At 39.1% G+C, this 14196-nt stretch overlaps 1 long non-coding RNA gene across 4 annotated transcripts in view; it reads right to left on the bottom strand.

The window, feature by feature from the left end:
- Positions 1-14196, bottom strand: part of LOC135182940 (uncharacterized) — a 71271-nt gene that overhangs the window by 3935 nt on the left and 53140 nt on the right. For all 4 annotated transcript variants that reach the window (XR_010305358.1, XR_010305359.1, XR_010305356.1 and 1 more), the window contains exons 2-3: positions 3471-3563; positions 595-692 (exon numbers count right to left, since the gene is read on the bottom strand). This is a non-coding gene — a long non-coding RNA (uncharacterized LOC135182940). The remainder of the gene's footprint in view (positions 1-594; positions 693-3470; positions 3564-14196) is intronic.

The following is a 14196-nucleotide window of genomic DNA, read 5'->3' as shown; positions in this document are numbered from 1 at the left end:
AGATAAAGGGTGAAATGGCATAAATATTGGGATATTTTACAGAGATCAGGAGGGCAAACGTAATACCCTTCATTACATAGCCAGTGAAGCATCTTCTTACATAGTCATCCTCACTGTATTTTTCCAGTGGTTGGGGGAGACATTCAGAGGAAAGGACAGAGAGAAAGAAAAGAGCCGTGGACAGCAAAGAGGTTTGACAGAAGTCCAGCCTCAAATTTCATTCCTTAGCTCAGCAGAACCAGAAGCTACTGGGTGTGGTTTTGATATAGGTGAGGCTGAAAATTAGATCTGTCTCTGCATTTTTGTCATGTGCTAGTCTAGTTCAGGAGTTACTTCTGTTGATTGTGCTTTCAGTGGACATGACAGCACAAGACAGGATTCAATGCCCGAGAGTGTCTCCCCTCTCCTTTTGAACTATGTGGAGTCTGAATACAAGTTCCATGTTGCGCTACCCTCTGTTACAAAAAAAATTAAGCATCTTCCCAGCCTGGAGGCCACCACAAACAAATTCAAGCCAAAGAGTCTGCAGAGAGTATTTCTCAGAGTAATATATATCCAAATATATATCCTTCTCTGGAGATACTGAAAACCCACCTGGTCACGTTCCTCTGTGATCTGCTATAGGAGATCCTGCTCTGGCAGTGGGAGTTGGACTAGATGATCTTCTGAGGTCCCTTCCAGCCCCTGCTATTCTGTGAAAACACCACAGTATTAATTAGATGGAACATTCTCTTGAGGTCTTTTCAAACAATGCATCAATCAATGTGCTAACTTGCATACCTAGGAGAAAATACATCAATATGCCCTTAAAATGCTATCATCTTTTCCTGTGTTATTTCTGAAAATCTAATGTGCCGGATTAAACTTCCTCAGCACAATGACCACTGTGAAAGTAGGTCAAGTCCCTCACTCTCCTCTGCTCAGCTTCACTTTACAGGCAAAACATTGCAGAAACCTCTGAAGGGAGCTGGAGTCAGTAGCAGCAGTGATGAACTTAACTCCTTTCAGATACGATGTATCATGTTTAGTAGCCCATATAATTGAAGAACATCATCTGTCTGCTGCAGAGAATTTAATTTCTGACCAGGGAGAAATTCCACAGCAGAAAAAAGGTGGAAACCAGGAATACTGTTTACATTTAATATTAGGTTACTGCATTTTTATTACATGGGAACAATGAAGAATCTAAGTCTTCATTGAATTGAATTGAATCTCTATTTACTAAATGCTTATAAACAGCTTGCAATTTTGGCTAAATAATCTGTGAGAATGGGTTAAATCTTTGTTGAATGCTCAGCTTTTGAGGTTAGCACCAAGAGTTCCAACTAGCTGAATGCAACTGCTAGAATCAGCTTATTGAAACAGAGCTGGTTTACAATGCAGCATTTCATACATTGTTTCTATTAGCAAACGCAATTAACTAGACTACATAGCAAATAACATCTGTCTTTAATGCCAAAAGCCAAGGGAACACATAGGAAAGCATAACTTGCTAAACAGGGGAGGAAAGCTTGCAAGAGCATCATTATTTACAGTCAAAGTTTGCATCTCAGTGACCGTGTCAAAGAAAATATCACCCCAAAAAAAAAAAAAAAAAAAAAAAAAAAAAAGACTAAAATGTAGTAATCCAGAGAAGGAAGGGCAGAATTGAAGGGACCCTTTTTGCAAAACAAAGACTGCACAATTGTAAATTAGACCTGTCAGCCAGAGAGTCCTTTGGGGCTTCTATACCATAAATTACTTAGGCAACTGAGCAATGAAGGATAAATAGCAGAAATCTATAGTCCAAGGTGATTGTGACTAACCATAAGAAAGAAACAAAAAAAGAGTCTCTCTGGCCCATATTGTGAAGGAGGTCTAGCAGGAGGACTAAGGCTCTAGATACATTTTGACATTCTACGATAAGAACAAAATATATTAGATTTGTTGCATACCAAATACAGTTTCAGCATTTCTTTACATAATATATGATAGGGAAGTGGTATAAGAAGCTTTTCCCATCCTTTCTGCCTACATCTCACACTCATGAAAGCTTGTTGGAGCATTATTTGAATAGAGATTAGAAATGGCTATGAAAAATTACAGTCAGACCATGTCATAATATCAGAAAAGTAAGATAAATTGTGGGAGTCGAGGCAGGCAACACACAGCTTTTAACACAGGTTGGATTCTGTCTGGTTGGATCTAAAAGTGCACAGTGTGAGTGAAGAGACCTGTTAGAGACTGCAGGAGCACTGGGTCATGACTTTGTAAAGATGAGTTTAAGTGACTTTTCATCTCAGAATCCAAAAGAGCATGTCCTTGCTTCTGGCCTGCTAGAAGCAGAGTTCTTAATTTCTGTCCTCTTTCCTCCAGTATTAGAGAAAATGCTCTAGCTGCTGGGGCTAAGAATTCACTGAACTGGGCATTGTAGAAGCCCAAAGATTTGGGTAGTAAGCAGCATAGCATGGCAATTCAGGAGTTACTGGTGAATTCTTTGTTAAACCCTAAAATCAACTATTTATGTTTAGCCCCCTGTTTACATTAAAGAATGGCAAGTTGGGCGAGGGCAGTTTTTCTCCTTATGCTAAAAAATTGATAGTTTATGATAATATCTGTACTAACTCAGTAGTATCTGTGGAGCAATCATGATCAGGTAACCATTTCCATAAGCACTGTGAATAAGAACTACCTGAACCAGAATTTATATTCCAAAGAAACATAAAAACCCAGAAAGATAATCTCAATACTACAACACTCAAAATAGATGTAAAAATTATGCCATGGCTTTAGTAGGAGTATTTGTTCATTTTTTGTTAGGGCAGTTGATGGTAACCCTGCAAATAATTCTGCATTATTGAAAGAATCATCGATAAACTCATTATCTTGATAGCAGTAATTTTGACCTTATGTCACAGCCTGCATATAAATACCTATTGTCAAAATAGTCTAGTAAGAGCAGATTTATAATCTCCAAAATGAAAACCATTGCAATCAAATATGTATTTTTTTAAAAGCCTGCTGAAATTAACTATGAATATGGTGCTTGTCACCAGCATAATTTCATTCACAAATGTGATTTACAAGAAGAAAGACTTCTTCATGAGATTTGTGACTTGTACAATAGAGGAATGAGCTCTGTGAAACTGTCCTTGAGACGAAGGCATGATCGGATATTAAAAGATTCAAAAAGAAGAAACAGAACCTATATAACACAAAGGGTCAGTCACCTTTGGCCACTACTTGTCAGATGATTTTAATTGTTTTTTTTTTTAGTATCACATTCTGGTGTTGTTTTTTTTTGTTAAAAGTAAGATATTATTTTGCCAAATAGCATTGCAATCATGGACATTCTCTTTTTTTAATGAAATATCATCAGAGAATGCTATGTTGGATAAGATTACATTGATACCCACTTGCTGTGTAGAAGGTAAGCCAAGTGAGGAATTAATTTTCTCCTTTGAAAGCCACCAGATTTCAGAATTTATTACCTTTTTTTCCCCTCCTCTCTCAGATCTCTTTTGTGTCCCACTGAAGGCAAGAAGAGTTTTTCCTGTCGAATTCAATGTAGTTTACACTTCTCCCTAAGAAAGAGAGGTCAAGCATGACATGTAAGCATGTTTGCATAAAAGCAGATGTGTCCAGAGAACAAGATAATGTGCTGTCCCACGTGTAGATTCATTGACTTCTGGTCTCCAGTACAAATGTGTACAATGCTTTAATGTACAGCATCATTTTTTTAGTTCATATTTCTCGGTGGAATTACAAGAACAGACTTACAATTAGGTTACCAGTGAACCAGAAGTCACAAGTCAGGATTTCAAGAACAGCAAGTACCTGTCAGCATTCATCTTGTGTGCTGATAACCTATCCACAACAGTCTTCTGAGGGAAGCAAAGTCCCATCCTAATGATTCACACAAAGACTGAGGGAGTAGGGTTAAATGATTTGTTTAAACTACAGAGGGCCAATGACAGAAGCAGAATTGCAATTAAGGCAGCCTTAGCTTCCAGATTCACTCTCCAACTGTTGTACCTTGTTTTTACCCGAGGCACGATATGGGATGTGCTGCTCTCTCTTCCTACTATTACTGTTGATATGCTTCAATTATTTTATTGGATCAAGTAGGAAGACCTCAAGTGACTTTTCAAGAAAGCAAGCCCTCTGGCAATTGTAGGTAGTAAGTGGGAAATAAACCAAACAAACAACAATCAATCTATAGAGAGAGATATCAATACAAAAAGTAAACCACTTTTCACTGCAGTGAGGATATCAATATTCAGTGGCAACCAAATACAAATCTGATATATGCTTCAAACAACAACAAAAAAACCCACAAACTTAAAACCAAACAAAAAACCCCAAATACTTCTGAAGATCTCAAGAGATCACAATCATAACTTTATTGTGCAACTGACAAACACCTGGAGTCAAATTCCTAATAACTTTCTGCCTGATAATGGCAAGTGGTTAATGTAATAAGTATAACTTCTGGGATTCTGATCACCACTAGAGGAAAAGCATGAAGCACTTGAGAACACTGTTTACATGAAATATTGAAGATAAATATGAAGCTCAGCCTAGGGACTCATAGGTAGCTCTTAGTGGAAAACACACAACTGAACAGAGAGATGAATTAGAGAAGTAATGTCTGAACCTCTTTGTCTCAGTTCAGAACCTTCTATATCTACAACTTACAGCCAGTAGCATCTTTGCCAAGAGAAAGCTAGTAGGTTTCACTTGAAAGCTGAAGCTATGCTGCAGTATATTCACACACAACACTAATAAAATTTTCTTTGTTATCAGCTGGTAAAGCTGTCCAAGATTTGATCATATTACAAGGACTGATAAGAACTGATAGTGGGATTCAGGCGTTAGTGCTGTTTAAACCTGTTTCTCATTTTTTTAATGATGTTTCTGTCTACTCAATTCAGATATGAACGATTCATCTGTTTCTTATTCCTGTTCATCAGTAAAGTGTTAACAGGCCTTTACTTGTGTTCCACCATTAAAAGCAGATATTCTTTGTTTTCTTACATTAAATTTGCATTCTTTATGAAAAATATGTCACATCATCTGCAATTACGTGAACTTCTCTTGTTCAACTCTGAGGGAGAGATAATTTCTGTTTCTGAAAGAGATTGTTCAATGGTTTTATGCCTTTTCTCATCTGTAAAGCCAAGAGCTACCATTAGGACCCAAGAGATGTTGCACGCACCACATTTCTGCAAGACCATTAGGAGTTTTTTGCTAAACGACAAATAACAAGATTACACAGGTCTTTAATTACTTCACAGCCTCATTAATACATTTTTAATGCCCTTATTAAAAAAAAGTTAAATCTATGCACATGCTGTAATAATTTTTGACCTTTGGAGGTACAGCACCTAGAAATGATAGTCACATATCACTAGAGTAATTCCCATGGCTACTTTAAAGGTGGCCATCTGAAAAAGTACTACACAAAAACGAAATCTCATGACACTATAGGAACTGGCTGTTCCCAGAAGCAAAATAGTTCACAAATAAAAATATGGAATATTTGTTTTTAACTATGAGGGGAGTTTAGGTCCTTTTCAGATGTTGTTTATTTTGCAAAACTCTAATACTTCTGTATTTGCTATCACTAGATATCAAAAAGATGAGTCCAAAGCAAAAAATTAAACATCCCAAAAGGCTGAATAGTCTTCAAATTTTAAGCATTACTTAAATTCATTAAGCTGCAAGGGCAGATTGAGATCCAAATTTACAATTCAAAGCTGATCCAGGTTTTAATTCAGAGTTAGCCTGCTGTCTGATCTATGATTATACTGAATTTGAAATTAAGTTACATACAGCTACAGAAAATACTTTGCTCTAGGAAAAAGTGGGGAAGAAAGAGTTATCTGCTTACATTTGTATTTTAGTAGACCATGTTTTATAGCATGTCAGATACACTTTATATATGTCACCTACTATCTGTAAAAATGCAACCAGAGGTAGATATTTTTGCTGCAAAGAGCTTCTCAAAATAGATAAGGTACTCTAAAATAAAGGGAAGCAGAAGCAGAGACAGTTGCCGAGGGTCATACAATAAATCCATACCAGAACAAGAACCAGAGCCAGCCTTCTGAATGCCAATTTAGTCACCAAAGTGCAAGTTGCATGCTTCACAGTTATTCTGTAGCATTATTGTGACTAACTATGGAAATCAAGAAACTGATTTTTGTTTTTTGCTTTGTTTGCATGTGATCACACGTGTGAAAAATAGCTATGATGGAGCTAATTATTTTTTCAGAAACAAGATGGCAGAGAACTGAGGATCAGTTGGAAATATCTCCATGAACATTTCTACAAGCCCACAGACAGAATCTTCTATCTATTGGATAAATCTGCACCTGTGTTCAAACTTGAAAAAATAGGGACTCTAGGTCTTATTAGCTTGAGCTCTTCCCAGACTGATATAAAATTTCTCAATTTTGAGAGAACTGAAATGGAAGCCTATCTCCTCTCCATCTCTAAGAGCCCTTTAGTTCAGTCGAGGCAATTTTTACAATCAATCTTGAATTAAAAGATAAGGAAGTATTAAACAATATATGGGAAAGATCTTCTATGGTTGTTGGAAAGAGAGTCAAGTCTGTTGGACACAGAGGATTCAAAGCAATCATTTCTCATTAAAAAAATATATCAATTTTAATTACTAGCCAGGAGCTGCTTTAATGCTGTGAATTAAACTTCACACAAAAGGGCTTATATTTAAAACAAGATTTCTTCAGTCATTTCTGAAGTAATTAATTCCCATAGGATGGAACTAAGATACCAGGATAAATATGTATGAAAAGAAGCAAAGGCCAACACCTACATTCTGCCAAAGTTATTCTGCCTGCTGGCAGATCACACATCACAAAACCCACATGATTTTTAAAAACAGGTGTATTTGAACTTTAACTTTATCATAAGCTATCAAGGAAGCAGATTAAGTTTGGCAAGCTGAAACAATACTAATTCAAAGGGGCGGGGAAATCTTGACTGTTCAAGTGAGCAATACTCTTCTTTGAATTATCTATACAATATCAGGTGCTCTAAGCATAGGGTGACTTATTTTCCTTCAGTAAATATTATGTTTAATTAGTATTTCTCTAGCCATTTAAAAATACTCAGCAATACATACACCCACTTGCTGATTGTGTGGAAAATACCAAACCCACACAGCCTCTAGCTATGAAGCTCCCCTTTTGTTGGATTTATGCTGCTAAAGGAAATGGTGCATCATTTATTCTTATTAGCTAAGCTGCCATTTGGTCATGCATCAGTTTCCTTCAATCACAACAAGACAGCATTCCCATGTTTTCACAAGAGTTTTACATTCTGGCTCAGCTGCAAGGAAGCACTTCACATACCCTTATAAACTATAAATGAGTCAATACAGACTGTCAGCCTCACAAGTAATTATGCGTGCCAGCCTTCTGCTAACAGTGGGAATCTACAGAGCTTAGCAGTGCTGAGACCTCATCTTCATGGAAGAAGGGATTTGTCACTTGGGAGAACTATAGGGAAGTTGTCAGGGCATGTAGGAAGGCAACAAGGAAGGCCTAAGCCCGCTTGGAACTGAAGCTGGAAAAGGAAGTAAAAGACAAAATAGGCTTCTTCAAATATATCAGTAGGAAAAGGAAGAATAGTGAAGGTGTGGGGCCACTGCTGAATGAGGAGGCAGCCCTGAGAACTGAGGATGCAGAGAGGGCAGAGTTGCTGAATGCCTTGTTGCTTCAGTCTTTACACCTAAGGTTGAACTCCCCTACGTAGTCCAGGCCCTGGATGAAGGAGAGGAAGCCTAGAGGAGGGAATGTTGCCCACTGGTCACTGCAGACTGTGTTAGGGATCAACTACACAAATTGAACATTCCTAAGTCCATGGGCCCTGATGAGATGCAAGGGTGCTGAGAGAACTGGCTGAGGTTATTGCTCTGCCACTCTGCATCATTTCTGCCAATCATGGCAGACAGGAGGGGTGCCTGAGGACTGGAGGAGAGCCAATGGCACTCCAGTCTTCAAAAAGGGCGAGGAAGAGGTTCTAGGGAACTATCGACCAGTCAGCCTCATCTCCATCCCTGGAAAAATGATGGAGCAGCTCCTTCTGGAGGGCATCTCAAGGAATTTGGAAGAGAAGAAGGTTATCAGGAGTAGTCAGCATGGATTTACCAAGGGCACTCTATGATGACATAACTGAATGGGTAGATTCAGAGAGACCAGTGGATGTAGTCTACCTTGACCTCAGCAAGACCTTTGACACTACCTCCCATGACATCCTAGTGAGCAAGCTCAGGAAACATGGAAGAGCAGTGAGGTGGGTTAAGAACTGCTTACAAGATAGAGTTCAAAGAGCGGTGATCAATGGTGCCAAGTCCAGCTGGAAAGCTGTAACTAGTGGAGTTCCCCAGGGATCAGTGCTGGGTCTGGTGCTATCCAACATCTTCATCAATGACACTCATGAGGGGACAGAGTCTGCTCAGTTTGCTAATGGTGCTAATGGCACCAAACTGGGAGGCTTGACTTGCTACAGCTGAAGGCTGTGCAGCCATCCAGTGAGGCATGGGCAGATTGGAGAGCTGGGCACAGAGGAACCAAATGAGGTTCAACAATGGCAAGTGCAGAGTCCTGCACCTGAGGAGGAATAGTAAACTGCACCAGTACAGACTGGGAGGTGATCGCCTGGAGAGCAGCCCTGTGGAGAGGGACCTGGGAGTGCTGGTGGATAACATCCATGGCACAGCAATGTGCCCTGGTGGCCAAGAAGGGCAACAGGATGTTGGGGTGTATTAAGAAGAGTCTGTCCAGCAGGTCAAGGAAGGTTCTCCCCACCCTCTACTCTGCCCTGCTGAGATCTCATCTTGAATACTGGTTTCAGTTTTGGGCTCCCCCATTTAAGAAAGACAAGGATCTGCTAGAGAGGGTCCAGCATAGAGGTATGAGGATGGTTAGGGGACTGGAGCACTGCCTTATGAGGAGAGGCTGAGACCTGGGGCTGTTTAGTCTGAAGAGGAAACCAAGAGGGGATTTTAATAAATGTTTATAAGTATCTGAGGGATGGGTGTATGGAGGGGGAGGACAGGCTGTGCTCACTTGCTTCCTGTGATAGGACAAGGAGCAATGGATGTAAGTTGCAGCACAAGAGGTTTCACCTCAACACAAGGGGGAACTTATTTACTGTAAGGGTGACAGAACACTGGAGCAGGCTTTCAAGGTCTGTCTGGATGTGTTCCTCTGTGATCTGACCTAAATTGTATGGTCCTGCGCTGGCAGGGGGGTTGGACCTGACGATATCTTTGTGTCCCTTTCAACTCCTGACATCCTGTGATCCACACCAGGAAGCATGTTCATAATCATCTCACTACTGCTGACAGAGTTTCCACAGACCTCAATGTCAATGCAGTTCCTAGTATAGGTCAGGCATATATGAAGTGCTGGTATGCAGTTATGTCCTGAATTCACACTTTCCAGAACACATTTCACAGAAACGCATATAAAATAATGTATATAAATTGCAAACAAAATCAGAATCAAGAAAGTAATTATCTATTTTTTACATCTATATCAAGTAAACACAAGAAGAAAATGGTATCTGTGTATAAAATGAGGGCAGGAGTAGGTTCAGGTGAAAAATTACCACCTGAGGAACTTAGAAACATTTGTACACCACTGAGAGGTTGTTCTGAAACTGCATGTCTAATCTCCAAGGAGCAGAGAGAAGCTCTTATGCCTAGATACCAAATGTTCATGGCAATTGCTTAGTGAAGGTTGACTGGATATTACCACCTCCATCTGGTTAGGGAAAAGACTATGCAATTTTTTTTTTTCAGTACAGAGGGACTTACCTGTTGCTGGTAATACAGAACTGAATCTTTTCAAAGAAGGTTGGGGTGGTGGGTTTTTTTTGGTCATTTCTGGTTTGTTTGTTTGCCTTTTAAGTCTCTTCTCCAATAAAAATATTCACCCAGATAAACATTTCCCAAGCAAAGAAAATAACACTTATGGAATGAAGGCAACTTTAGTAAATCACAAAGTCAGATTATTTCTTCACTGAGTGAAAGAAATAAGGATGGTACAGATGAGATACAAAATACAAAGACTGTCAACGTTCCTTTTTCTCCTATTTGCCAAGCAAGGGTGCAGTGAAGAGCGTTCAATTAAAACCACACAATAGAGAACGACTTTGCAAGTGTTTCTACTTGATGCCTTTAGCACTTCCATAAAAGCAAGCCCTGCATAGTGAGGCTCTTCGAGAGAACAGCAGATGTCTATATAGAGAAATCGATCCCAAAGGTGGATCAGCAGCTTGCACTGAGTTTTGGGCCACAAAGGAAACAACGCTGTCATTCAGACTCTAAAATAAAATTATGATCTCTCTCACCACAAACTGCTCTCTCTCCTACATGCTGCATCACTGACATATTGCCAGACTGTTCCTGAATATCCAGCGCTGTTTAAGGTCTCATTCTTCTCCATTGTGAACTCCAACAATAAAGAACATACACAGGAATTTAACAAGTTTTCACCTTTTTTGCAGTCTTCTAAGCTGGTATGAATAACTGTGTGAGGTGCAAAGAAGCAGAGACTGATACCCACATCACACTTGCCGTTAGCAAAAGGTGACTTTCCAACTTTGACTTTAGCAGTCAGTTGTCAGCGAAACTGCCAAACACGTGTCCTGTTTATTGAATTCTGAATGTAGTCCTATACTACACTGTGCAAATTAAACTTTTATACTTTGTCCTTCCACAAACTCGAGAGATGTTGCTTCCTGATACTGTTTTGTTCCCTATGACCCTGGAAGGCAAATGCATTTATTAGGGAACAAGTACAGAGGCTAAAGCAGCATATCCACACTACTGCTGATTTTTCTGCAAATTGGGTGTGTCCTTCAGATGAAAACATGGCATGGTCTAATTACTGCCAGAAGCAAACATCACAGTTTTGCTACAACTATGTAGTTAGAAAGATAATAGAAACCTGAGTTCAAGTAATTAAATCTCATGAAGATGAAAGGATCTCATATAGAAAGGCACAATCTTTGTTTTACTGCATTAACTCCAAGACATTTTTCAGCTAGTTCACCTTGCATCTCTTCCCAGGTATTGCTGAAGTCTCCACACTGAACTTCAACCCTGAGATTAAAACATGTTCTGGAACCACTGTGTCACATTACAAATACCTCACCAATAATGCTGCTGTGGAATTCCTATCTGGGGAAGGAAGGGACTGTATGAATGAGAAAGCATGGGTGTCTCTTTTTCAATAAGCCATCCATACTAATGGATGATAAGACGGTCCTGCCTTGCTTTTACAATCTGTCCCTGCCATATCACTACAGAGCAGCTCTGCAGTGTCACACAATGCTTCTACGTTCAACAAACTACCTTAAGGTGAATGTACAGTCATTAATTCAGCTTTTCTATCCTCAACCAGGCTCTATTTCTGGGAATTGGGTCACATTTCTCCTGCAGCACAGTGGAAATGCTGTATAGTTGTATGCAAGACAATAATGCAGAGGTGATGGAGCTGGAAATCATTGATGAGATTAGCTGCAGTACTAGTGGCAAAAGGAATATCCAGAAAATACTGCTTCGTGCTCCCACACAAAATCTCTGCAAATAGCAAGCTACTGTCTGGCATATGGCATATAAGTGGGAAAAAACTCACATCAAGTTCTTGGGGCTGGGGTTTTATGTTGGTGCATTACCATGCAGTCTGCTTTCATTACCATTCATTAATACATAACTGCCTTGATGTTTACAGTAAGTCTAAGGATTAATGGAAAACATACTTCTATCACCTGACTCAGTTTCCCCTTGCTTTCTGATACAGTACTCAATATGCTGAAAATGTCACTCCAGCCATTTATTCTACACACAGCACAGACAATTTGTCACTGCTGTGACAATCAACAACCCTTATCCTCCACAGACCAAATGTACTGTGATAAGAGCATTTTGTTTTCAGATGGTGTTCTCAACTGCAGTCTGAAAATCTCTCAAGAAAAAGACACCTGCAAATCTTCTGGAATTTGTGATTTTCCTTGTTTAAACAGCACATTAGGAACACAGCAAGGTCAGGCATCTTGTGCCTTTTAAGATTTCGTATTACAGTTTTTGTAGATGTCAAGGATAATGAAATTTATGTAAGAAGCTTTATAGTGAGCTTGCCAATTGAAAAAAAAAAAAGACACCATTGGCTTCTGGTGGAAGCAGTCCCAACCCATAATCCTTCTTAGCCAAGACAAATAAAAGCTGGATTCATTTGGATGCAGAAACCTACTGTCAAAAATATCACCAACAAATGTGCTTTATAGTTAGAGCCCACAGGGAAGCCAAGAGATCAGGAGTTCAGGACTGCTCTTCTGCCTGGCCTTTCCATCATTTGATTTATAATCTAACCAATCCTTGCAAATATTTTCCATTAGAGGTTATATTAGGCATTCTTTTAATCACAGTAACAGAACCAATTCTTAATTAGTCTTACTACCATTTGAGGGTTTCATTATTTCAGCCTGGAAGTCTGTCCACAAAGAAGAAGACTTTTAGCACCAGGTCTAGCTATCTGCTTGCAAGAGACTCAATATATAGCACGTTTTTTGTTTCTTCTTTCTTTCAATCTCATTGTGCATGATTAATCAGGTGCATGGTGTGTGGCTTTCTACAGAGTGCAACGCCAAGCCACTACTGTCATAAAAAGCTATTTTTGCATAATCAGGCAGCAAAAGTTTACATGCCATTTCTCTTCATTACACAGCTGAGGAGTTACTCCCAGGCTGTATGGTTTAGCTCTCCTGCATGCCGATTGGCTGTTATAAAAATAAACAAGTTTTGGAACAGCCATATATGTTGATAAAAATAAACAAGAGTTGAAATATAAAAAGGATGATACATAAATCTATTCCAGTGCTGTATCAACTCTGAAAGCATGTACATACCAGAAGATTTTCTTCGCCACCCTCCCTCCCCTAATGCACCTTCACTTGAACTTCAGTTCACCTATACATCTGATCAGTGTAGATTTCAAATAGTGAAATGTGTGCAGACAGACTTCAAATACTTCCTGGAGAGAGGTGAAAAACAAAACTGCAAAATTCACCATCAATATCTACAGAAATAAAGAGGCAGCCTTTACATTCTGAAACAGTGACCACAAGTCCTCTTCAAAGCCTCTTCTAGAGGTGAAGGGGGAAGAATGAAAGCAAATATTTCTGATAAACAAAACCTTACATATTGATGATGAGAGAATCTGCTCAAGTTTGATAATACTAACACCTGTTGTGGATATAACCATCATATAGCTGAGTAATATTCTCTGCAGACACACAAATGTGTGGTGATTTAATCTATGTGAACCAAACCCATCAGATATACAAACTCAACATTGAGGAATTGCTTACTTGAATAAGATTTGCATCACTGTAAATATAAAGCACAAGTAGTTTCTGGGATACCTAGTGGCATCTGTATCGTTCAGGCATATCTATACTCACTTTCTCCACAGAAGAGGGTCATAGAATCATAGAACTGTTTCAACTGGAAAAGACCTGTGAGATCACCAAGTCCAACCTTTGACCTAACCCTAAGGGTCATTAAACCATGTCCCAAAGGTGTTTGTAAATCTTTTCATTCTCCTATTTCCACACGTACACCTGTTCATCTCTTTTTACCCTCCCTTATTTGCTTTGTGATAGGCCAATACCTTCAAGAAAATCTTTGCAGTGTTCAGCATAGGAACTCAGCAGAGGTAATTTTAATCAGTATGTAGCTTTGTACAAACTAGCACATTCAAAGTTATTTCATTTGTTCATATACCTAAACTGTACAAGAAGATACTTTACACATAGGCTAACAGCTGGAATAGGAATTCCAAGACTGTAATAATAAAAAAATAATAATCAAAAGTATCACTAAGAAGATATTATCTCTGTAAGCTTTATCTCACTTTACACAGTGCTTAAGATAGTCACAGTCAAACTGATCTCTTACAGCATGTGTGAACATTCATTTCTTCTTACCACAGACCTGATACCACCCTTCCAAGCTTTCCTTCCTGAGCTGTATTCTTCTGCAAACTTCAGAATTAGCCTGAGGAGCTGGGCAAACGTACATGCACTCTCACTCTTTCCTCAGTGGAAGTGTGTGCTACAGCTAAAGGTTATTTTTAAGCTGAATTAGTTTGCTCTATTAGCACAAACAAGGAGATGATG

This window comes from Pogoniulus pusillus, chromosome 17, assembly GCF_015220805.1.
Source record: "Pogoniulus pusillus isolate bPogPus1 chromosome 17, bPogPus1.pri, whole genome shotgun sequence".
NCBI classification, from domain to species: Eukaryota; Metazoa; Chordata; class Aves; order Piciformes; family Lybiidae; genus Pogoniulus; species Pogoniulus pusillus.
This window is presented reverse-complemented; position numbering and strand designations above follow the sequence as displayed.